This window comes from Hemicordylus capensis, chromosome 3, assembly GCF_027244095.1.
Source record: "Hemicordylus capensis ecotype Gifberg chromosome 3, rHemCap1.1.pri, whole genome shotgun sequence".
NCBI lineage: Eukaryota > Metazoa > Chordata > Lepidosauria > Squamata > Cordylidae > Hemicordylus > Hemicordylus capensis.
In genome coordinates this window covers 241,520,194-241,543,677 of record NC_069659.1, presented here as the reverse complement: position 1 = coordinate 241,543,677, position 23,484 = coordinate 241,520,194, and the positions used below count along the sequence as shown (strand labels likewise).

The following is a 23,484-nucleotide window of genomic DNA, read 5'->3' as shown; positions in this document are numbered from 1 at the left end:
GGGGCTCATGAGTGCCATTTCCTGAAGATGGAAAGGAGAAGTAGATTTGGGTGTCATCAGCATACTGATAACATCCAGCACCAAATCTCCTGATGACCTCACCCAGCGGTTTCATGTAGATATTAAAAAGCATTGGTGACAGAATGGAGCCCTGGGGGACTCCATATTACAGTTCCCGTTTTGAGGAGCAACTATCACCAAGCTCCACCATCTGGAATCTACCCAAGAGATAGGAGCGGAACCACTGCAGAGCAGTGCCCCCTATCTCCAACTGCCCCAGGAGATCCAGAAGGATACCATGGCCGATGGTATCGAATGCCGCCAAGAGGTACAGAAGAACCAGCAGAGTCACACTCCTTCTGTTGATTCCCCAGTAAATATCATCCATCAGGCCGACCAAGGCTGTCCCAACCCCATAGCCAGCTCTAAAGCCAGTTTGAAATGGGTCTAGATAATCAGTTTCCTCGAAGACTGCCTGGAGCTGGTCGGCCACCACCCTCTCCATCACCTTGCCTAACCAAGGGAGATTGAAGATTGGCCTGTAACTATTCATTGCTAAGAGGTCCAGGGAAGGCTTCTTTCATTCATTTCAATGACTTATTCAGGAGAATTCTGTGGTGGGTTGTGTCCCAAACTTGCATGAAACACCTTATAAGTGCTATTGGGACTCAAGTAAGATACATTAAGGTCATTCATATGACCAATTCCGCTGGGGTTGGAGAGGACTGGGGCGAAGGCAGGAGCCTATCTACCTTCCCCCACATGCTTGCATGCCCACACAACCAGCATCACGGTGGTCGCCTGAAGTGGGGTCAAGAGGACCAAGTTCTCCTGCACCCCACAATGCACCATGCAGGCAGCAGAGAGGCAGCCTGCTCCAGTGCAGCAGGGCTCCTTTCCCTGGTCGCACTGTAGTTGGGGCTATATGCCTGCTGCTTCTGGTGGCCGTTTTCAGATAGTCCAGATATGCTACCCAGGCAAAAAGTGAGGTATGACAGAAAAAGTCTCTTCTACCTCATGTTTTGGTCATGTGCAGTATCTGAACTATCTGGACTGCAGCTGCTGGGTCGGAAGACCTCCTGGTCTCCCAGATGACACAGGCCACTAGGGTAGGAGAGATTTTATCCAAGCTAAATAAATAAAAAATGTGGCAGTTGTGGATGAATGCAACAATATCGACTTCTGCTATATATGTCAATACATTTATTTATTTATCATAATTTTTATACCACTTGATATGTACATCTCTAGAAGCAAGACTTTGGAGAAGCAAGTTAGAAAAAACATTGACGCTTTTGAACTTTGGTTCTGGAGAAGACTTTTGAGGATACCATGGACAGCCAGGAAAACAAACAAATGGATCATAGAACAAATCAATCCAGAATTGTCACTCAAGGCAAAAATGAACAGGCTCAAACTATCATACTTCAGACACATTATGCGAAAACCCAGCTCCCTTGAGAAGTCCACAATGCTGGGAAAAGTTGAAGGAAAGAGAAGTAGAGGACAACCAGCAGCAAGGTGGATGGACTCAGTGAATGCACCACTGAGAGACCTTAAAGGCCAAGCAGATCATCCTGGAGAGAATCTATGTGGTTGCTAAGAGACAACACCGACTTGATGGCACTTAATCAATCAATCAATCAAGGCGGTGTACAAAATTTAAAACAATATTTTAAAATCAACACATTAAAATACATGAAACAATAAAAACAGTAGCATAAAACCGATACACAAGAAAAACAGTAGCATAAAACAATTATTAAAACAAATTATTAAAATTAATTCTAATTAAAAGCCTGTGAGAACAGGTGAGTCTTGAGGGTCTTCCTGGAAACAAACAAAGAAGGAGATGCTCTTATTTCAGCAAGGAGAATATTCCTAAGCCCTGGGGCAGCCATAGAGAAAGCCTGGTCCCAGGTCGCTACCAAATGAGCCAGTGGCAACCATAACTGGACATCTCCAGAAGATCGTAACAGGTGGACGGGTTAATGACAAAGGAGACACTCTCTTAAATACTCTGGACCCAAGCTGTTAAGGGCTTTATGGGTAATAGCCAGCACTTTGTATTTCTCCTAGAAACATATTGGCAGCCAGTGCAATTCTTTTACAACCAATGTTATGTGGTCCCTTCGTGTTGTGCCAGAGACCAATCTGGCTGCTGCATTCAGTACCAATTGAGATTTCTGGCACTTATTTCAACATTCTAGAGTAGTGTATAACATAATTTTACTGTTAAATAGAATGCAAGGTTATATATGTGGTTTAGGAACTTCTTAACTTGCACAGCATTGAGATTTGTCTGTTAACAGTTCTGCTTTAATGTAATGAAAGCAATTACGAATTATACACATGAACTTACAAAATCAGAATTGTCCATGATCTTCTAGAAAAGTAGACTTGTTAGTCTTTGGCAGAAAACATGAGAGAAGCTTGTAGTATCTTAAAAAGATGTATTGCGGCATGAGCTGTCATAGGCAAAAGGCTACCTCATCAGAAGCAGAGTGAGCATGCTTAATGAACTTGAATGTTGCTGTTGTCCATGTGACACATGTTTGTGTGTTTATGTCCCGCTGCAGCCTCTGGTCAAAGCAGAGTTGTAGGTTTTCATAACCCATTTAAGCAGTACCAGGGAAGAGCTGAGATCGGCTCCCGGAAGCTGGACCAGCACTGCTGCAATAGACATGTGTACAGGCTGGAGTTAAAATCTGTTGACCACAAAGCATAGCACAATTCCATTCACCAATGTTCAGCTCCCATTTTGAAAAGTTTTTAAAGTTTGACATTTCAAAATTCAATTTCAATGTAAGTATAGGTACATAAGTATGTATTTTATATATATGTAAATAACACAGTTTAAAAAGGAAAAAGGGTTTCACTTAGGAGTTAAATTGACTAGATCACAAATGGTTCATGATCTGGTCAAGTCAATCCCACACTTTCTTTTAATTATGTGGATACTGCAGAAATGTCAAATTTATCTGTTCACACTCCTACTACATTTTAACTATGTCATGGTAAAAGGTTTGCTGAAATTTCACAATTTCAATTTCGCTTTGGATGCTCTATATAATTTCCTGAGTGTGACCAGATGCACTCCAACTTTTATTATATGGTCTGTCATCTGTGTCATAATCTGGTTTTGTTACCAAGTACATTTCTGGACCCCAGACCTTGGTATGGAAAAGCAAGGGCCGATTTTCAGTTCTTTTCTCTATGATAATGGGGTCCGATTTTTATGTGGCGGTGTTTTCTAAGAGATGATTCCTCAGGAAAACTGAAGTGGTTCAGTCCTGCAAACAACAGCATATTTGACTCTGAGTTTAAGCTAATGGTTAGTGAATTCTTCATACAGATCACTTACAACATTGATCATTTGTAGATTTCATCAGTATATGTATTGTCTATTTATAATTACTATCTCCTGTGATAATGGGATTGAGTGTTATGGGTGACATTCATGATTTTGCTATTGAATGATAATTCAAAATGATCTGGATATGAAGGGCAACGAATTAGGAATGGGGCAGTTTTTCACATTTTTGCACGTACTGGGAGTCCTCAGGTGCATAGAATGGTTAAATATTAGGCTGTTTTCACAAGAGACACTTAATGCTGGTTTTTGCATTTCCCTCACCTGTGTCTCAAATGGTCAAGTTGCCTGAAGGCTTAGTTCCAATACATAATTAAGCAGGTTTAATCAAAAATTTGAACTGTGATTCCCAGAATTCTTATGGAGGAACCATAAAAGTTAAGCTACTATAAAAGTGTTGTGGTGTAGCAATGACCCTAAACTTTAGTTCAATTTCATTTTGTAAAATTCAAGTAACCTGTCTTCTGGTCCTTTAAAAAAACTCTTTCATTGTATGCTCTTTCATAGGTTTGCCATTGAATGTTATGTCTAATACTGTTCTAGAAAAGAAGGGTGGTGCATTTGTGCACTCCCAGAATGGAAATAACTTTATTATTTTGGAGGCTACAGTCAAGTAGTCCTTAAATTAGTTTTCTCTGTGAACATGTTCATGATAAGACAATATTTTATTCTGCTGGGGGGAAGGTAAAGTTGGTTTATCCCCTTTGGGAGCTGCCTTTGTTTCTGATAATGAACAATTTCTGTCAATAACATGTTAATTCAACTAGTTAAATTCTCTTTGTTTCAAAACTGTTCAGCTTCACAAGATGTAAACAAAAGTCACCATCTGCTGTTAAATCATTCTAGGTCAAAGCTTTGATTTCTATGCTTTCAGAGGCCATTTTAATAGTTTTTGACATGGACCAAGGAGTCATTTTACAGTATAGCAAAGGGAAAACAGATTGGTAAAATAGTGCAAGCATGTAAAATGGAACTCTGTGGTGTGGGTAAAAAGTGTCTCCAGGTGACTCAATAGAATCTTTACATTGTTAGACAGCATATGGTTAACACAGGTGCCTGTGGTCAGATGGGCTAGTGGAAATCTGTGTGGTTTATTGTGTGGTTTATTATTTACTGTGTGGTTTATTTACTGTGTCAAGTAACCTACACAGATTAGGTCAAGGCTGAGATGATACTTATCTACTTATCTTTTCAGGACAGCTCATAGGCATTGTTCTACAACTTAAATGCCCAAGAAATTGTACGGTCACCGAAGTTACTACTTCCGCCATATCTTATTCTTTCCATTCTTGCTCAGTTGGGACCACTGCTCTGGACCCTGGAGAAGGAAACTGTGCTACTTGCTACTCCCTCTTCATATGTTTGGGACTCGGAAGATGAATCTCTAGTTTTCTCACATCCAAAGGAAACCGACCCCATAAAGCTGCCCAGGAATGTTGCATTGCCTGAGATAGGTGGAAGTGCAAAATAATGTGCAAAAATTAGGATATTTGCTAACAGTGAGATTTCATTATCAGTCCCAAAATTGCAACCATTACATACTTAATAGGTAGAGGACTAAGAATTGTCTTTGTAACTGTTATTAAAATATCAAATGACCTTTAGCTTACAATGTTCACTTGCGTTTTTAAAAAATGTGGAAATTGCAAGTTAAGCTGCACATCTTAACTTCCATGTCATGTAAGCAGTAAAGACTTTGTACAATTTTGGGTTATTTTATTTTATTTTTTTAAAATTAGGCTGTACTTTGTCTTGATCTTTCAGCTCGACATTGGGATGGGAAGGGATGTGTCTGGGCACAAATTCACAGGTGCAGCTTTCCCAGTCATTTCCTAGAGAACCATTTGATAAATTGCTATGTAATGCATTTCTGTAAGGAACTGTGCTTCTCCAAAATGCTACTTACTATCAGTTTCTTAAGAGCCATTTTGACACCAATGCATCATGGCAATTTCTCAGGATCTGCATGAAATTTGGACAGTTAGTGGACTGTTCACCATGCCCATTTCAGGTGTATTGGAAGGATGCATTGAATTTTATGGCTGATACAATGGCCAGTGCTTATAATGGTGCAATGCAGTTTTTACAGTTCACCATAACTACACAGGAACTACTATGCCTTTCTTTTGAAAAGAAAATGTATGTTAAACTTTGTCTAGCAACAGTGCAGATGGAAAATACTGTCCTTATGCAGAAAACATTTTAAGTTTTCATGGCTGGTGTTTTTATTTATACACTAAAGTCAGTTTACAAAAGGTTTTGACATCATGGTTCAGTTGAGCCTGGAATTGAGCCAACAAATGGAAGGAGCGAGAATTCACCTACCACTTGCCTCTCACCACAATACAAGACTGCCCCTCTCTGCTCCATAGCCCAATGGCGATTCCCTCTGCAACAAGGGAGATTATGAAGCATCTGGCTGCATGCCTTCCTTGACATCTCCTTTCATTCAAATCTAGCAATCCCTCACACCCACTAACAAGATGCTTTCTTTTTGCTTCCATATTCGCTCTACCACCCTCTCAGATTCTCAGGTTTAGTAGAGATAAGAAGAGAAAGAGTTTCTCAAGGCTTCCCCATCTTCCCCCCAGATAAGGACTACCGTCTTCTCATCCTTCAAAGTCCTGATGTGTCAAGGCAAGGTTTCATGACCTTCAAAAATACAGAAAATTGATTCAGAAAGGCAAGGGAGAGACAAGAAGAGTCCAGCAGAACTGTACATAAGTAACAGAAGTAAAAGAAACTGCCAAACAGTAACCTCCTCATTTTTAAGACCTGACAGGATTTGGGCGCTACCAGGTAATAATGCAGCTATAAATAAAGCTGCATTATTTATAGCTGGGGGTGGCAGGGTGACGCTTGAAATATGGTGATTAGAGCTTGAGGTGGGGTAGTTTTGTTTTGAGCTCAAAACAGGCCCTTTATTTTGGGGGCAGTCTCTTTTGGGCTCGAGGCACTCAAAGTGGCTGTTTCGAGCTCAAATAACTTCAAGCTCAAATCGATTTGCATATCTCTCTCTAGTAAAAACATGGCTTTTCACCCAGGCTTTTATATGTTGCTGTTTTGTGTTTCGTGTGTTACTGTTATATATAGGTTTTTAAACGTCTAAATAGATATATTATATTATATTATATTATATTATATTATATTATATTATATTATATTATATTAATTCGTTTGATTCCTATACCGCCCTTCCAAAAATGGCTCAGGGCAGTTTACACAGAGAAATAATAAATAAATAAGATGGCTCCCTGTCCCCAAAGGGCTCACAATCTAAAAGAAACATCAGACAGACACCAGCAACAGTCACTGGAGGTACTGTGCTGGGGGTGGATAGGGCCAGTTACTCTCCCTCTGCTAAATAAAGAGAATCACCACGTTCAAAGGTGCCTCTTTGCCAAGTTAGCTGGGGTTTTTACATTTAATATTTGTACTTTGTATTTTAAATGTGCATAAATTGCTTTGGGATTATTTTAATGAAATGTGGCATAGAAACTTAATAAATAAAAATAAATAAAGATGAGAGAGAGAGAACCTGGTTCAGTGGCTGTGAATGGATAAGCAACAGTCTGAGAAACTGAACAATGATGTCATAATCATATCAGTCAGTAGTGGGCTTGTTTAAGTCTCTGGCTGGGATTGCAGTTGTATGACACATTTTCAGTACTTTTTCTTGAAAACCATAGTAGTTATGCTTTTTGTTGCAACAGCTATTGACTAAGTAGCTGCATGACACACACTGAAACCTGAAATTTAGGAAAAATCCTCCATTATCCTGTTGCAATAGCCACAGAGTAGGTGTAGTTGTTTCACAAGTTACTCTATTTGAATCTTAATTTGGCTTCTTGTGTTGTAGAAAGTAACTGCATATTTGTCATCCTGCTATTCTGTTAACCAATTTCTGCAAACTGCCATTCCAAAATCCAAACAATGACAAGTAATTTTGACTGAATAGGTTTTTCCTTGGCATCTGAATGCTACAGCAAGAGGGTAGTAATTGACAGTCAGGCACAGAAGGACAGGTGCTCATATTAACTGACACTGCGAGGGAAGTGCTGAAGATGGCTCTAGCTGAACTGTTTTCAGAAGGTGAAAAGGATGTTATTTTTTTCTGCCAACACACTGCCATCTAAACCAGCTTTATAAGAGAAACCCAAAATGTGGGCCCATAATGAATCACATTAACATCTTTAGAGAGACAAATGCCACATCAGTGCAGTGGGTTGTGAATCGTCCTCTTTGCTAATTGAAAATGATAGCCAGCTGTTTTGTAAACAGCTGTTTGCCAGACATGTAAGGCTGCTACCCAAAACTCTGAATGCATGAATACAGTAGACTTTATTGCAAAATCTGTTTAATGTTTTGAACATAAGACAGTGCTCTCATTTTTATAATTGTGTCTTATTAGTCCTGCAGTGTGCATGATAATGTGCAGGCAAATAATACAAAGAAAAGACGACACTTCAGAGTTCCTGAAGAATGTAAACATAGCATTAGACCAGGCGAGCAACTAGCCTTTCTAGGTATCGTTTGCCTTGGGGCACTAGGTGAATGACTTGAAAGACAGCACCAATCTACCACTGAAAAATATAGCTTTTTTGGAAAGGGCCAGGAAGGGACCTTTCCACTGCTCTCGGCATAGTGGCAGAGTACTGGGTCTCAGTGCAAGGAAACCAAGTTCCTAAAGCTGCTCGAGCCATAAAGCTCACTGGGTGCTTGAGGCAAGACAGCCTAACCTACCTCACAGTGTTATTACCCCCACACCAATGAAGACATGAGGCACACATTTGAAGAAAAGGGACACAACTTTATGGAAATTTCACAGCCTACTAATATAGCAAGGGGATAGGCGCTCCACCCCACAACAATGGCCGCATTCGCATGCCACACGGAACCGCGGGTCCAATGGATGAAAGAAAGAGCAACCTCTTTGCAGTTGTGTCCTCTCTGTAGTCAGCAAGACTGCAGAAAGGAGGGGGAACTGGTTGTGCTGGCTTCCTTCTCGCTTGAAGGACAACCTGCATAGCCAGTTGCATAGGGAGAGTGGGAAGAGCTTTCTCTCTCAACTCCAGTCCAGCTGAATGGATCCTCCAGTGCTTCATTTGGATGCAACAGAGGCTCTGTTGAACCCATTTTGGGCAGTGAAATTCACTACAAACCGAGTATTCAAACTGTAGTCTCCAGAGCAAAACCTCAGATTGTGGAAGGGACGGGACCAGAGTTGCACTTGTTCAGATGTAGCAGTAAGGAAACCTCTGGCCCTTGCAACTCCAGTTCATGTGAATGAGGCCAGTGTGGGATTTCTTCTTAAACAAAATGCCCAGTGTGAGCCCCCTAGCCTGAGTTTATGTTGAGTGATTGCATCCTGGGTCAGAGCACCATCACAACCCTGAGGCTGATTGAGGCTTCTGTTAGCCAACCTGATAAGGTTAAGATATCGCCTCCTGCCCCCCACACCAATCCATCCAGTCTTTAAGGTTGGCAGTGCCCATCCCAAGTGGAGAAGATTCAGCTATGAACTGTGAAGCCTCTAGGGAATGATGAAAACTCATCATGCCAGACAAGTGCTTTGGGTGCTCACCATTCAGCTAAGTGTCCACGGGCGCACAGTATACCTGTCAGTTGTGAGTAGGGAGCCTAACTAAGGGGAACAGTCCACAGGCGCACAGTATACCTGTCAGTTGTGAGTAGGGAGCCTAACTAAGGGGAACAGTGCAAGGTGGGCCAACCAATTCAAGGAGAGTAAAAAAATTCCTATTGGCCCTCAAAAGGATGAGCAGCAAAAAGCCCACACTGTGTTCCAGAGATGGATGGAGGGATGTGCCTCTCAAGCTGAATGAGGGCTTGGATGGGCATACACACACACACAGGCACGGCTAGCTCGCTTCACTCACCAGTCCTCCTAACAAATAACAACTCCCCACCAGCCTTTTTCTTCAACAAGCTAATCAAGCAAAAGTACTGTGCTCATGACTAGCAAGGGTGAGTGGCGACACTGTGACAATAAAATGAGATCATTCTATGTAAGCCTCCCTGGACTCATTGAAGGAAATGGGGGAATATAGTTGTGAAAATTAATACATTCTCCCCGAAGTTATCAATGATATCTTTCTTAGCTCTGATTGAGAACATTCATATTGTAGGGCAGGGGAGCACAACACAAATGCCCCAGTGGGCCAGGACCAACCATGACTTGGTGTGAGGGGGCAAAGGTCAGTTTCAGTGCATTATCACATCAAAATTAAGCAACAGTATTAATGAAAACAATTATTAGCTACTAGAGCTCCCCCCCTTAATAGAGCCACAATTTTACCCAAGAAGAGTGGCCAGACAAAACAACCGATAGTGTCGCGGGTCTATGGCATTCTATAGTTTGAAGATAGTATTAAAAACATGACCACTAGCATGCAAATTGAAATAATTTTAATACTTAAGACTTGCATGGCTCCACTTTCAGGATGATGAAAAGAAACCTTCCTCTTAAAACAAACCTGTGTACAATTTATGCTTAGAACTTTAATGAATGCTGCTGAAGCACTGAGATTTCTGTTTGTATTGTAGTGCTAGTGGAAAGGGTAGGCATGCAGCAATAAGTGCCAGTTTGACACTTTCCTACCTGATACTTTTACTCATAATTATGGTTTGCAGTTGGCATGAGATCACAATCCATCTTAGTAGGAACTGTAATCTTTGTGTTTATAGTGCATAGTGTATTGGTGCTACATAGCTGATAATTCTTTTTGCAAAAGTCCTCTCTGATTTTAATAGCCGCACAGCATAAAGAAATATAATGAAGAAACTGATGCCAATCTGTCAGTTCTCACATGCAGGGTTGCTTTGTGCTATTTTCCTCTGTGCAATCCCTTCCTAAGCAGTCTTGGATATGGGATTGCATGGAGGAAAAAATTCACAAACATAGCCAGCCAGCAGCTGGCAACAGTCTCTGAAATGGTGGCAGGTAGTTTTTACAGCCACCATAATAATGAGAATTGCTACTGGCTACAGCTGGCTACTCATGTCTACAGCCCTGTCCATGCTGACTTTTTTCCAGATGACTGTATATCCAAGGATGTCCATCAAAGATTTGTTTGCTGGTTGCTTATGTGAAACAGCCATTAGCAGTGTCAGTGTGTGCAAACAGTGGGTCTTTTGTATTGTATAAGAAAGCACCTCAAGATGAAATTTATCCATCAGTCAAAACTGTTAGATGATTATAAGACTTGCAGCACAATGGCTTATATGTACTCAGAAGTAAGTCCTGCTGAGCTCAATGGGAATTATTACCAAACCAGAGTGCTGGTGATTACTTTTAAAGCCTGTAACTGCTTAGTGCTTGATTATCTTAAGGACTGCCTGCTTTCCTTATGAACCTGCCTAATCTTTGAGATAGTAATTTGGGACATTTTTTAGGATCTCACTGCTTTCAGAAACATGTCTGGCAGTGACCCGGGACAGGGCCTTTTTTGCAGTGGCTCCAAAGCTAAGACAATCTATCAGATCCCCCCTCTCTCAGCCTACCTTTTGCCACCAACTTAAACTTTTCTTTTCTGACATGAGTTCCCTGACTGGTTTCATCTGTTGTGTAACTTTCCTGCTGGTTGGTGTTTCTTGTTTTTTTTTTTTTTTAAAGAATGATGTTTATCTTCTTAGCTTAATGATTATTTTAAATGTGTTTTTATCATATGTTTATCTTTTGTATACCACTTTGAGCTTTTAGGGAAAGCGGCATAAAAAATAAATGCACATAGAATTACATTCTTAGGGCTGATTTGGAAAACTATATACCTGGTAATGTGGTGGAGCATCAGTGGTCATGGGATATATGACATTGTGTGCTTTATATATAATAAAAAGGAGTGGTGGAGAAAAAAGTGGTGGAAGGAATGTGGAAATAAATTTGGTATGTATAGCATGGATGTTTATGGGTTTGGTCAATCTCACATTTTACTTCAAATGCATGGTAGAGAGTGGGGTAGTTAGTGCATGGGCCTGCTCCCCTAATGTGCATATTCATTCATTCATGCCCAGTGTGAGCCCCCTAGCCTGAGTTTATGTTGAGTGATTGCATCCTGGGTCAGAGCAACATAGAACATCCTGGTTCTATACCACCCTTCCAAAATGGCTCAGGGCAGTTTACACGGAGAAATAACAAACAAATAAGATGGAACCCTGTCCCCGAAGGGCTCACAATCTAAAAAGAAACATAAGATAGACACCAGCAATAGTCGCTGGAAGTACTGTGCTGGGGGTGGATAGGGCCAGTTATAAGTTTTGTAGGTAACTGATGTGTTGAACTTGCACTTATTTACAGTTACATTTAAATAGTCTGTGAGTTTTCTTACCTGCCCTTTATGATGTCAGTTCAGAGCTTTCAAATTCTATGTCTAAGTCTGAAGTATTTCACAGTCTGAGGCCTTTGGAAATTCAGCATGTCAGCATTGCATTATATCAAGTTGCACTAAGCCCAAGCAGTGTCGATTACTGAAGAAACAAGGAAGAAAATGGAATGATATCACTAGAGCATCACAAATACCACTTGCATGTCCAGACTCACATTATTGTAGGTATTGCACTCACTCATGTAGAATAAATATTTTTTAGAAGAACTTTCACAGCTGTTCTCCAAGTATAATATTTGAAAGTGCCTCTGTTCCTATCTGGAGCATCGTACTGAGAAAGTGGTGCTGGGGGATGCCTGCTCTACTTTTAGCCTTTGGGGTGCCACAGGGATCTATTCTGTCCCCTATGCTTTTGAACATCTATATGAAACCTCTGGAGAGGTCATCTGTGGGTTTGGGCATTGCCATCAATATGCTGATGATACCCACCCACCTCTACATATCTTTTAAATTAGTACACACCAAGGAGGCAGTGGATGCTCTGAACTAGGGAATGGAGACTGTTCTGGACTGGATGGAGGCATACAAGCTGACACTTAATCTAGATAAGACAGAAGTGCTCTGGGTTGGTAAAACTGATAATCTGAGCAGTGTGGTAAATCTGGTTGTGGATGAGGTAATGCTCCCTCTGAAAGACAAAGTCTTCAGCTTGTGGGTGTTTCTGGACCTGATGCTGTCCTTGGAGGCACAGGTGGCTCCCCTGTGCAGAAGTGCCTTATACTATCTACGGCTGTTACGCTAGCTGTGACCTTACTTGGAGAAGTTGGACCTGACTTCAGTCACTCATGCTTTGGTAACATCCAGATTGGACTACTGCAATCTGCTATATGTGGGGCTGCCCTTGAAGATGGTTTGGAGGCTTCAGCTGGTCCAGAATGCTGCGTGTAAGTCACTTCATGAGTGTTGCATCCATCCTGCATCAGCTTCATTGGTTACCTGTCAGCTTCCAGGCTAGATTCTAGGTTCTGGTCTTGACCTTTAAAGCTCTACATGGCTTGGGGCCAGGGTACCTCTCAGACCATATTCCTCCATATGAACCTGCCAGGGCTCTAAGCTCATCATCTGAAGTCCTGTTCATGGCTCTGCCACTAACAGAGAACTGGTTGGTGGGGACTAGAGACCGGGCCTTTTCAGTTGCGGCCCCCCAGCAACACCATCCCCAAAAAGTTTTGCCATGCTTCCTCCCTCAGTGTTTTTTTTTTTTAAATTAAAAACACATCTTTTAAAAGATGCTTTAAAAATGTTTCATCTGCTGCTTATATCCAGTAGGTTCTTTAGTTTTTATAGTTCTCAGTTTTTAGCTTTTAAAATAACTTTTAATTTGAAAGTTTTAAAAAAATGTAATCTTAATTGTGGTTTTAGCCTGGTCTTTTAACTAGTTGAACTCAATTTGTCTTATATTTGTCTTATTTTACATTGTATCTATTTTATTAATGTTGTGAGCCTCCCCAAGCAGTAGTGTACTGGAGGGGCAGGGTATAAACATTCTAAATTTTTATTTTATTTTATTTTATTTTATTTTATTTTATCTGAGTGTTTTGAAAACTCATGTCTTTACCTTTGGAAGAAAGTGTAAACCATATAGTAAGTAGCTATTTTGTAATATGTTTAATGCTGACTTTCCTGTCTCCAGTTCTGCTCACTCATGATGCTGATGCTCCACCATCTTTCTCTCCCCACTGTTGCTGCCATGACATGGCTTTTGCTGCTCATCTGTATTTTAAGGCTACTAGCCCTTTGAGATTAAAAAGAGAAGAAGAACTTAGAAATGGAACTAGAATGATTCTTACACAATGCAGCTGGTTCAATACTGACCATAGGGCAGGCAGGGCTTTGACAGGAAAATACCAACATCTCAGGGAGAAGACAACATCTCAACATAAAGTGATGAGATCAACCTGGAAGCACACTGGCTACATGGAAATAAAATTCCATTTTAGTCCTCAGGCTCAAGCGCTGAAAAGGTAGCTCTAAGTGTAGAGCCTCTGTGACCCCACTACTTATTGGCAGGCATTCCCTGACATCCCCAATCCATGGTGGGGAGGGGGAGGGAATGCATAAGACAGCAGCAGCAGCACCACTCATGGCCAGAGGTGCAGCAGTGCCTCCAAAGTCAGAGGGCAGACTGGGGAGCCAACAAGAACATCTGCCCCAGGGCAATTTGGGGAGGAACGGAGGAGGAGCCGAGGACGTGTCTCACAGGAGGATAGGACACAGCAGAGCAGGGACCCAACCCTTTGCAAGACCTCAAAATATAATTAACAATCTGTTTAGGCTGCTGTCTGATTATGAGAGCGGGCGAAGTAACAGAGGCTGAGGAAGCCCAAGGACAAGCCTGATGGTGGCTGAGAAGCCAGGATTGAGAACCAGTAGTTGGGAGATAGGTAAAGGTGGTACTAGCACCTCCCTGTTCCTAAGGAAGGAGGTGGCATATCTTTCCTCTCATAGGGCAAAGCGAGAGTCCACAATACGTTTGCCACGGAAACTGACTGTGCATGGTGGTACTGGGCTGGGCCCTGGTGATGTCACTGAGAAACTTCCCGCAAATCCCCCAAGCAGTTGTGTACTTTAATTCCCTTTTGTAAAATTATTAAGGTAAAGAATATTCACCTGGAATTTTAAGGATTTAAAAAAGGCAAACAGCACACTGAAAATTCTGGGAGAAAAGCCAGAGAGAAGGATGAGCCAGGATTTTTTAAAAATTTGCTGGACTGCTTGTCTGCTGCCCATTTCATCTGCAAACCCAGGCTCATCCTGAATCCATGGGATGCACTTTGAACACTCTTCCTGTTTTATCTGTCTTCACTCTGACTCTGAAGATGTTGTCTATTGCAGCTTTAGATCATGGCCATAGTTTAATAATTCCAAGAATTATCGGTTTAACCCAGAACTGAAACCCAGAGACTCCGAGACAAATCTCCAGACTAATAGTAATGCATTTCTCTGATGAAAAGTCCTAAGTCTCTAGGCTAAATCTCAGGCTTGCCACTGTGATATATATTTTAAATGAATTCAATCCTCTCATGATAAAATGTAAATTTTATATGTAAACAGCAACTCCCAGAAGCTAGAATTCTAATTCCCTATCAGATTAAGCAGAATGATCTGGGAGTTTTCATTTTGTTTTATTTAAATAATCTGCCTTTTTTTGCCAAGCATTTAAAAAAAGGTTATATAGAATAAGCGGAGTCCATTATCTTCATTTCACACCACAGTGATTAGATCTTTCAAAACCCTTTTCTATTTTAAATTTTTTGGGAGTTTGACTTAACAAAATGAAAATAGAGGCTTCTTAGATTTATTCAAACAAGAATTAATTTATTCCCACAATCAATGAATTGGAGAGAACATGCTGTGGAGATTAGACTTTGCTGCTAGTGGTTCAGAAATAAATGCAGTTTCCTGTATGTCTCTAATCCTTCTTTGACTCAATGTAACTGATAAAGTTATCTGTATAGGCTTCATCAGAATTTTTGTCTTCATGGTTGCACTTCAATGCTACCTTCGTGTTACTACAAGGAAGGAGACAATGTTTCAGATACAAGCAATACTTTATATCATATGTTAATTGTTTTGAGATTATGGGAGAGTATGTTGAAATATACCTTTTAAAAATGTGATTGCGAAGAATGGCTTACAGTACGAGGTAACTATGGTTGATTTAGAGACTGAAAATTCAGTTCCTGAATCAGTAATACTTTGTTTACATAAGTAGACAATCCCAGGGCATTTTATTTACCCTTTCTCTTCCCTTCTTTGATATCTGCACCCTTGAAGTGAATTCTAAACTCTACTAAGTTTTGCGGTTCCCAGTTTAATGATCCGTCCAATGACTATTGTTTATGTAGCCAGTTTAAGATCACTCTCTTGATCTGTGTTTTAGAACTGCTTCACTTATAAACACGAATAAATTTTATGCTGGTTTAACTCAAACACCTCCATTTTCCTCCTTCTCTTTTCTCTCCCTTTTTCTTTCTTACTCTGGCACACCCTCTTCAGGATCCCCTTTGGGAGAAATGTCCAAACAACAAAACACAAACGATAACTAGATAGTATACAACACACCCTTACTCTTTATAACAATCAAAATTGGATAGATTTAAAATCTAGTGACAAAGTCCTGAAATATTTTAGGTGGTCTCCTGTCATGCAGCCTTCTCCTAAGTCTTGGGTTCTCTGGCGCAGGAGTCATTTTGTGATTTTTCTTTTGGTACTGAGAATAGTCTGTCACTTTCATCAGTCCCATCCCTGAGATTAAAACTGGAGACAAGATCAAATTCCTCTTCAGTTCCTCTCTTAAGAGCAGACTCTCTTCCTGCTTGTCTCATGGTATGCATGCTCAAACTGTTCCATTTCTTCCCATCATCCAATATGACAGCATCTCCTTGGATTTTGATTATTTGTTTTGATCCAGAATATTGGGAACTTTCCTTTCTCACTTATAAGGCAGCTATACTTGAACAAAGTCACCCACCTGAAATGTTCTCTGTTCTGCATCCTGTTTCTGACCCAAATACATTTTATATTTTTGTTGCTTCTCCCTTACTTAATCACGAAACTCTACATCCATATTAGGATATGGCATGGAAAGCCCTATCAGTTGTTGCCATTCCATAAGTTTGGTGGTAGCTTTGCATCCTCTCAGCAGTTCAAATGGTGATTTCCTTTAGTAGAATGAGAAGTAGTTCAATAAGCAAATAGAGTTTTACGGATTGCTTCTTTCATGGGTTGTTGTAGTGTAGTCGTCATTTATAAACTTTCCTTCACTAACCAACCTGTTCATTCTTTCCACTAAGCCATTCCCTCAAGGATGGTACAAGGAAATAGTTTTGCATGTTATACCATGGTTATGCAAGTTTTACTCCATTTCTAATGAGGTAAGCTGTGTCTCATTGTCAGTCACTAGTTCTTTACAAAGACCTACCCTCGCAAAAACTGCAGCCATGAACTGGATCACCTTGTTTGTACTAATGTTGTCAGCAAATGAAAGTTCTGGCCACCTGGAATAGTAATCCACCATCACTGTAACAAATCTTTGTTTTGTTGGTTGGTTATCAAAAGGTCCCATTATATCCAGAGCCAAGTTTCCCCCAAGAACCATTGAGATACTCTACTGGAGTCAAGGGCTGGTAAAAGTATTTTGCCATTTGTCAGATACAGCAGAAGCCATACAGTGCCTGATTACATTTTCAATGTGTTTGTCCATACCTGGCCACCAAAAACTTCCCCTGACTCACCTTTTAGTCAAGGTGACCATAGGGCAGATCCTTCGTGGGCACTTTTGATCACTTTTGCTTGTAAGGAGGTTGGCACCACCAAATGATCAGTCCTCGACACCAGCTCATTGAGAAGGGAAAGCTCACTCGCTACGTACATGTATGGTTGAAGTTCAGGCATCTTGTTTTTGCATGGCCATCTTGTTTTTGCATTTACAAGTTTTCAGGCATCTTGTTTTTGCATTTACAAGTTTTGTAAAATTTAAGTTCAGTAAGCACTTGATCAGCACTGAGGGCCAAATTCCATTCAGAAGACATGAATTTCTTTCTTTCTTTCTTTCTTTCTTTCTTTCTTTCTTTCTTTCTTTCTTTCTTTCTTTCTTTCTTTCTTTCTTTCTTTCGATTTCTCTACTGCCCCTCCAAAAATGGCTCAGGGTGGTTGACACAGAGAAATAATAAATAGATAAGATGGATCTCTGTCCCCAAAGGGCTAACAATCTAAAAAGAAACATAAGATAGACATCAGCAACAGTCACTGGAGGTACTGTGCTGGGGATGGATAGGGCCAGTTACTCTGCCCCTGCTAAATAAAAGAGAATCACCACATTAAAAAGTGCCTCTTTGCCAAGTTAGCAGGGTTTAGCAAATGAAGTTAGCAGATTAAGCTATTGCACAATTTCTACTCCTTCATTCTCTTTTTCTGGGATCTCCTCTAGGTCTTGAAATGGAGGCTGAGATAAGCAATCTGCAATTGTATTCCAAAGACCTGGAAGATATTTCACCTGGATCATTTCATGATCCATTTGGCTATTCTTGGGGTTGCTCAACTTGATCCCCATGTAGTAAATAAAGCAGATAGAGGTTTATGGAAGCAGTAAAGCAAAGGAAAACAGAGAGGGGAGGGGGAAGAGAAGAGCAGAGGAGCTTGGATGGAGGAGGAAGGGGGCCGGAAAGGGAAGGGGGAGACCAGCTAAAATGAATACGCTGTTTCTTGTCAGCCAGCAGACCAGGAGTTAAGTCAGAGAACATCGCCAGAAAGGCAGACAAGGTATAGAAACTAACTTATGGGATAGGGAGGAGAGAGAGAGAAATATAGAGCAGGTAGTTAGTTTGGAAAAGAATTGCTGGAATCTGAAGGCTGTATCCAGGCATATTTACCGATCTGAAGGCTAGGTCTTGAAGACCAGCGTCGGCAGCACGGCTCAGGACTGAAAACCAGGCAGTTGGTATGTGTAGGAGAGAAATATAGAGCAGGTAGTTAGTTTGGAAAAGAATTGCTGGAATCTGAAGGCTGTATCCAGGCATATTTACCAATCTGAAGGCCAGGTCTTGAAGGCCAGCATCGGCGGCATGGCTCAGGACTGAAAACCAGGCAGCTGGTATGTATAGGAGTAAAAACCCTTTCTGAGTGGCTTTTTAGTCTATGAGGCACAGGTTTGCTACTGGAGAGGGGTTACATGGTGCTTCTTCCATGAAGTAAGATCATGCATTCCCCTTCTGTTGGTCAAGCATGCCCTTCTCCCTCCAGGAGGGGAATGCCCCCTTTTTATAACTTCTCCTCAAACCTGTTGTCATATCTTGAATCAACAACAGTCACATCAGTTCTTTCTATATCTCCATCCTTAGTGTAAACAAATTTGCCCCATCTCTGAAACTCTCTTGTCACATCTGATCAAGGAGCTTGTCATGAGGTTTTGGGCTTGATATTGTTTACTGATTTTAGATGGAACGTTCCTGTTTATGCCGGCTTGACTGGGCTGTGGTCAGTTCTCAAAGCTTGGTTGGCGCCTTCTAGTTCAGAGAGATTGTTATTCAGAGAGAAAATGTTATTCAAAGAAAGATGACAAAGAGTTTTAACACTATGTGAATAATAATATGCTCCTCTAAATACGCAGGCATTTGTTATCTATCTACGTGGTTTCCTAAATCCTCTAAAATACGTTTCTCAGAATTTAATATAATTATTCTCAGTATTCAGTACGATGATTCTCAAACCAAGCTTCTTGACAAACTCAGTGCAAAACCAAGTTTCAGGCCTTGACTAAAGAGAAACAATTGGCTATAGAGAAAAAGAATTCTATTCGGTTGCTATGCTTTAAAAGAATCAGAGTGCATATTCTAGTTTCCACAATTCCAGACACAGGCCTCAATTTGGCTTTTGGGTTCTCAGAGCAGACCCCAATTCCAAAGAGGGGTTTGCCAGCTTGCTCATATCAATAGTAGAGTGTTGCAGTTGAAGAATATAGGCCCAGTAATGCAATGAAGGGAAGATGTAGGAACTTTCGAAAGCTTTGAAGGCTCATGTATATAACTGGTTCAGAATATCGTTTCCAAATGTTTTATAAGTGCATTGTAAGTGTGATGCATGAACACTCTAAAATAACCGAATTCAGCCCTTGTTCGTAAGTTACTGTCCACAAGATTCATCATGTGGTGGAGGAGTGGACAGGTGCTCTTTGTCTGCATCACAACTTCTGGTGCTTCTGTACCAAGATCACATTTAGGGAACCTTTGAGGGAGATAGCAGTCTTTATACGAGTGACTGCCATAATTCCTAGTCACCCATTGTTTGAGATGCACTGTCACAAGGATGGCCAATGGCCATCAGTACCTTCTTCATTTTTATATCTCATTGTTTTCCATTGAGCTGAAGGAGGCAACTACGACTGTGGAGTTCCTCAGTATATCACCACAACAACCCTGTGAGATAGTTTAGGCTGAGAGAAAATGACTGGCCCAAGGTCACCTTGGTAGCTTTACAACTAATTGAAGATTTAAACCTAGACTTCCTGGCCAATGTCTGACATTGCAGTGCACCACACTGGCTGGTATCCTGACAAATGAAGTCCGTGCATTAGGAGGGCCTGAGAGGATGTGTCGGAGCCCTCATACAACCCACCCAGTCCTCCTGTGTGTGTGTTGTTGCACAAGATGGGGGGTGCTAATACTTCTCAGCAATGCTTGTGCTTTGGAAGCACTCGAAGATCAGAAATGCATCACTGAAGGCCAGGTTTTTGTTTTTGTTTTATGTCTGGAGCACTTCCAGAGCACACACAAAAAAGCACTCTGAAGTATTAGGTGCCTTGTGCAACAATGCATATGCAGGAAGACTGGGGAAGGCTTCCTGGCTTATCCTACAGACCCTCCTAATGTGCAGGTTTCATTAGGTTGTCGGCCAGTGGCTATACTACTTAAGGCAGAGAAGGCTCTCCAGGCTAATTGTGAGATGTTCCCCTTCCTTTCCATTCTTGTTCCCTTCTAAGAGTGTTCTTTTTCTTCTTATGGTCCCTTTCTCAGGGTTTCTTCACAAGCAAGTATTACACTTCTTGAAGTTATATTATACTAATATAAATATTTAGTTTGTGACATAAGAACTCTGTGCACACATTCTTCTTAGCCACTTGCTACATCTCTGTTCTGTTATTATGACAGGTATACCTATGCATTCACCAGTTTCCATGGCACAAAATCCATCAGGGAAACATGCATGTGTTAAGACTACTAGGAAAAGAAAACCAAATGGATGCATGGGGGTTTTTTTGGCAACAGGGCCATAAAAGGATCTTTTGTAGTTGTAACTGTAAATAGGGAATACAAGCTGAGCATTGACTAAATACTCCAGCAACTGAATTCCTGAACTTCTGTCTTCTTCAGAACCCAGGTAAGTTTATTTCTGTTTGATTTCAGGAGACAGCAAGAAGTTGAGAATATAGTTACTCTCCCTTCCAGACTTCTCAAGCAGAGGGATGGTCAGCTTGGCCATATTTGGCCTTTTAGCAATTTAGCCCAAGGACAGAATGTTCATGAAGACATGGTCTGTTGGATGCCATAATCATATGCAAGAGCAATAAACTCCCCTACGGGGGTGTGCGCACATTCATAGCTTTTAAAATTCTTAAAGCTATGAGTGCTGGGAATGCTTCTGCTTTGAGAGAGCCTGTATATCTGAGCTCTAACTGAGCATTGCAAGGATTCTGAGTTAGTGTTGGAACATCCAGCACAGCTTAAATGTCCTCTTGACTTTCTGAGCCAGGAAGCCGATAGGAGGCATTTTTACAGCAGGGATCAGCTGGAATAATGTTAAAATGGGACCTCTCACATTTCATTTCATTTTCCAGATTGATAAAAGGAACCTTGAATGCAATATTTTTCTAATATTGTAGAAATTATAATAGTAGGTTGTAGGAGTCACTTGTCTGGAAATAGGAACGGAAGATAATGGGTGAATGATGTTTTCTTTCAGAAAGTATAACCCAATTAGAGGCTGCTGATCTTGTAAACTTAAAATAGATAAGTGGTCACTATGTTCAGCCAAAAAAAGAAGAAGAAGGGGAAAACTTTGGCAGACTATTTTGTAGAGAATCCTTTATCTTTTCTTTCTTACCACTCCATAGATGTTTAATGTTCTCAAGGGGCTATCAGTATCTTGTGGATGATCTTTCACCTTTTTTCTTCCCACTGTCTGATAGCTGCCTATAGAATATAACATCTTTCAGGTTCAGACAGAAGCTGCTGGAGAAACAGCTCGGTTCACACATAATAATCATGTTGTGTGCTCTTTTCTCCCTTCTCACCTATCAGTTCTCTACTTCAGTTCCAAATAACAGTTTGTTGTCCTAGTCAAATCAGGCAAACTACAGTTTTTCTCCAAACCAGAGATAGAAGCCCACTTTAAACCATGTTTTTTGTTTGGACATAGATGGCTCATAATGGTAAATGATGCTTTGCATGGAGCAAGAAGTGAGGGAGAGAATTAGAACACATGAAAATATGGGGGATGAGAGAGCATGCAGAAAGTTGATCTTAACAGCCAAACCATAGTCTGGCTTTTAAGTATGAACTGATCAATCAATATTATGTGACAGTTCCCATTTCCTATCTCATGGACACTTCCAAGAGTACTGTGGCATATTATAGAGACTATCGTGCTATAACCTTGTCACAATTTATTATAGTTAAATAAGGATAATAAGAAATGTCTAATGTTTTGGACCCCAAAGCACATTCAGTTGCTTCATGAAATTCACTTTAAGATGTTAACATCATGCTTATTTAAAGTAAATATTGCTCCAGGGTTTCCCCAACTGCTGAAGGGAAAAGAAAAGATCTTGGACTTAATTCAGACTCCAGGTTGTTGTGGCAATAGTGTGTCATTGGACTGGATCCCTTTTACCCTTTTCTTTGGAATGTTTTCCACTGTTAAAACATGATTTTGACAATGGAAAAAAATGAGCATTGCATTCTCTACGTTGCATGTTTTTAAGGCAAAATGCATGTGATTGAGACAATTGCATGTGACAAGACAAAAGGGAGGAAAGTGTTTGGAGCTTTCTTGTTTAGAAAGGAGACAAGGGGAATATGGTTGAGGATTGTAGAATTATTGTAAGAGTGGAGAAAAAGACTGGTACAGAATGTGTGTACTCCTATTAGGGGTCTGTTTTTGTTTGTTAGTTTGTTTATCATATTTATATACTACCTGATATATACATCTCTAGGCAGTGTACACAATCTAAATTGCAATATAAAAATAAAATGGTTGCCAGTTTTTTGGGTTGCATGCACCTTCTCTGCCAATACATCTATTATCAGGTTTGCTCTGAAGTGTGGTAGTACCACCCATTGTGACTATGCTTTAGCTTAATGTGGGGAATTTAACTAAACTTAGTGCATATCTGTATACAGCCAAATTATACACTGAGGTACCAGGAAACCTGACCATGTATCAATACAACTGAGTTAAAGTACTCAGAAGGACATAATAGACACATTTCTTACAAGCAAAGCTGAATTTTATTAAACAGAGATAGACAACTGAAAGGCAGTGGTTAGCATATCAGCAGATTTGCTATCAGTGATACTCTCTTAATGTTCTTCTCTTAGTGTTAATGTAATGGCATAGAGTTGCCCCTAATACACATTTACAGGTTAGAGCTGAAGGACAGGGAATTCAGTTGTAGGCACTAGGAAACAGGAGGGAGAAAGAGTGGGGCTAGAGAAACTGTTCGATAGCTACTTATCTTGCAGCTTTGCCTTGTGCAGGAGCAATGAGATGGGAGATTCATCTGGCAAGGGGCTTGCGAGGAACTGAAGATCCCAAAACTAGTGATTTCAGATAATGATTTCATCTAGGACTCATTGGCCTAGGCCATACATAATGCGGAACCATTCCACGCCCCCGCCACCTGCTCTCCAGACGTAAAGGAGAGCTGCCTCTCTGCAGTTAGTGATACTACAGAGAGGCGGGGGAGCTGGCTGTGCGGGCTTCCTTCTTTGCTGAAGGACAGCCTGTGCAGCCGGAGCAAAAGAGGTTCAGACGTACCTCTGGTGCTGCAGAAATACAGTTTATGGCAATGGGACAAACTACAAAGGCGAGAAATGCAGTTTGGGGAGGGAAACCATGGATCCATTTTTTAATTTAACTGTAATCACCCGGGTTTGTTCAGGTTCGGGAACTGGGGGTAAAGGGACCTCTGGTTTCCCATTTTGTATGAAT

The 23,484-nt window shown here is 40.8% G+C and overlaps 1 protein-coding gene and 2 long non-coding RNA genes across 5 annotated transcripts in view; 2 read left to right on the top strand and 1 right to left on the bottom strand.

Annotated features, from left to right (window-relative positions):
* LOC128349248 (uncharacterized) overlaps positions 1 to 5,079 on the top strand; it is a 40,390-nt gene extending 35,311 nt beyond the window's left edge. Inside the window, exon 2 of the long non-coding RNA XR_008318660.1 lies at positions 4,569 to 5,079. This is a non-coding gene — a long non-coding RNA (uncharacterized LOC128349248). The remainder of the gene's footprint in view (positions 1 to 4,568) is intronic.
* PRKG1 (protein kinase cGMP-dependent 1) overlaps positions 1 to 23,484 on the top strand; it is a 1,007,212-nt gene that overhangs the window by 149,268 nt on the left and 834,460 nt on the right. The window lies entirely within an intron of this gene.
* Positions 1,212 to 23,484, bottom strand: part of LOC128349244 (uncharacterized) — a 67,577-nt gene continuing 45,304 nt past the window's right edge. Inside the window, exons 4-6 of one of the 2 annotated variants that reach the window (XR_008318656.1) lie at positions 11,719 to 11,857; positions 3,174 to 4,818; positions 1,212 to 2,708 (exon numbers count right to left, since the gene is read on the bottom strand). This is a non-coding gene — a long non-coding RNA (uncharacterized LOC128349244). Of the gene's footprint in view, positions 4,819 to 11,718; positions 11,858 to 23,484 lie in introns of both variants that reach the window. The other variant, XR_008318654.1, reaches the window with a different exon arrangement.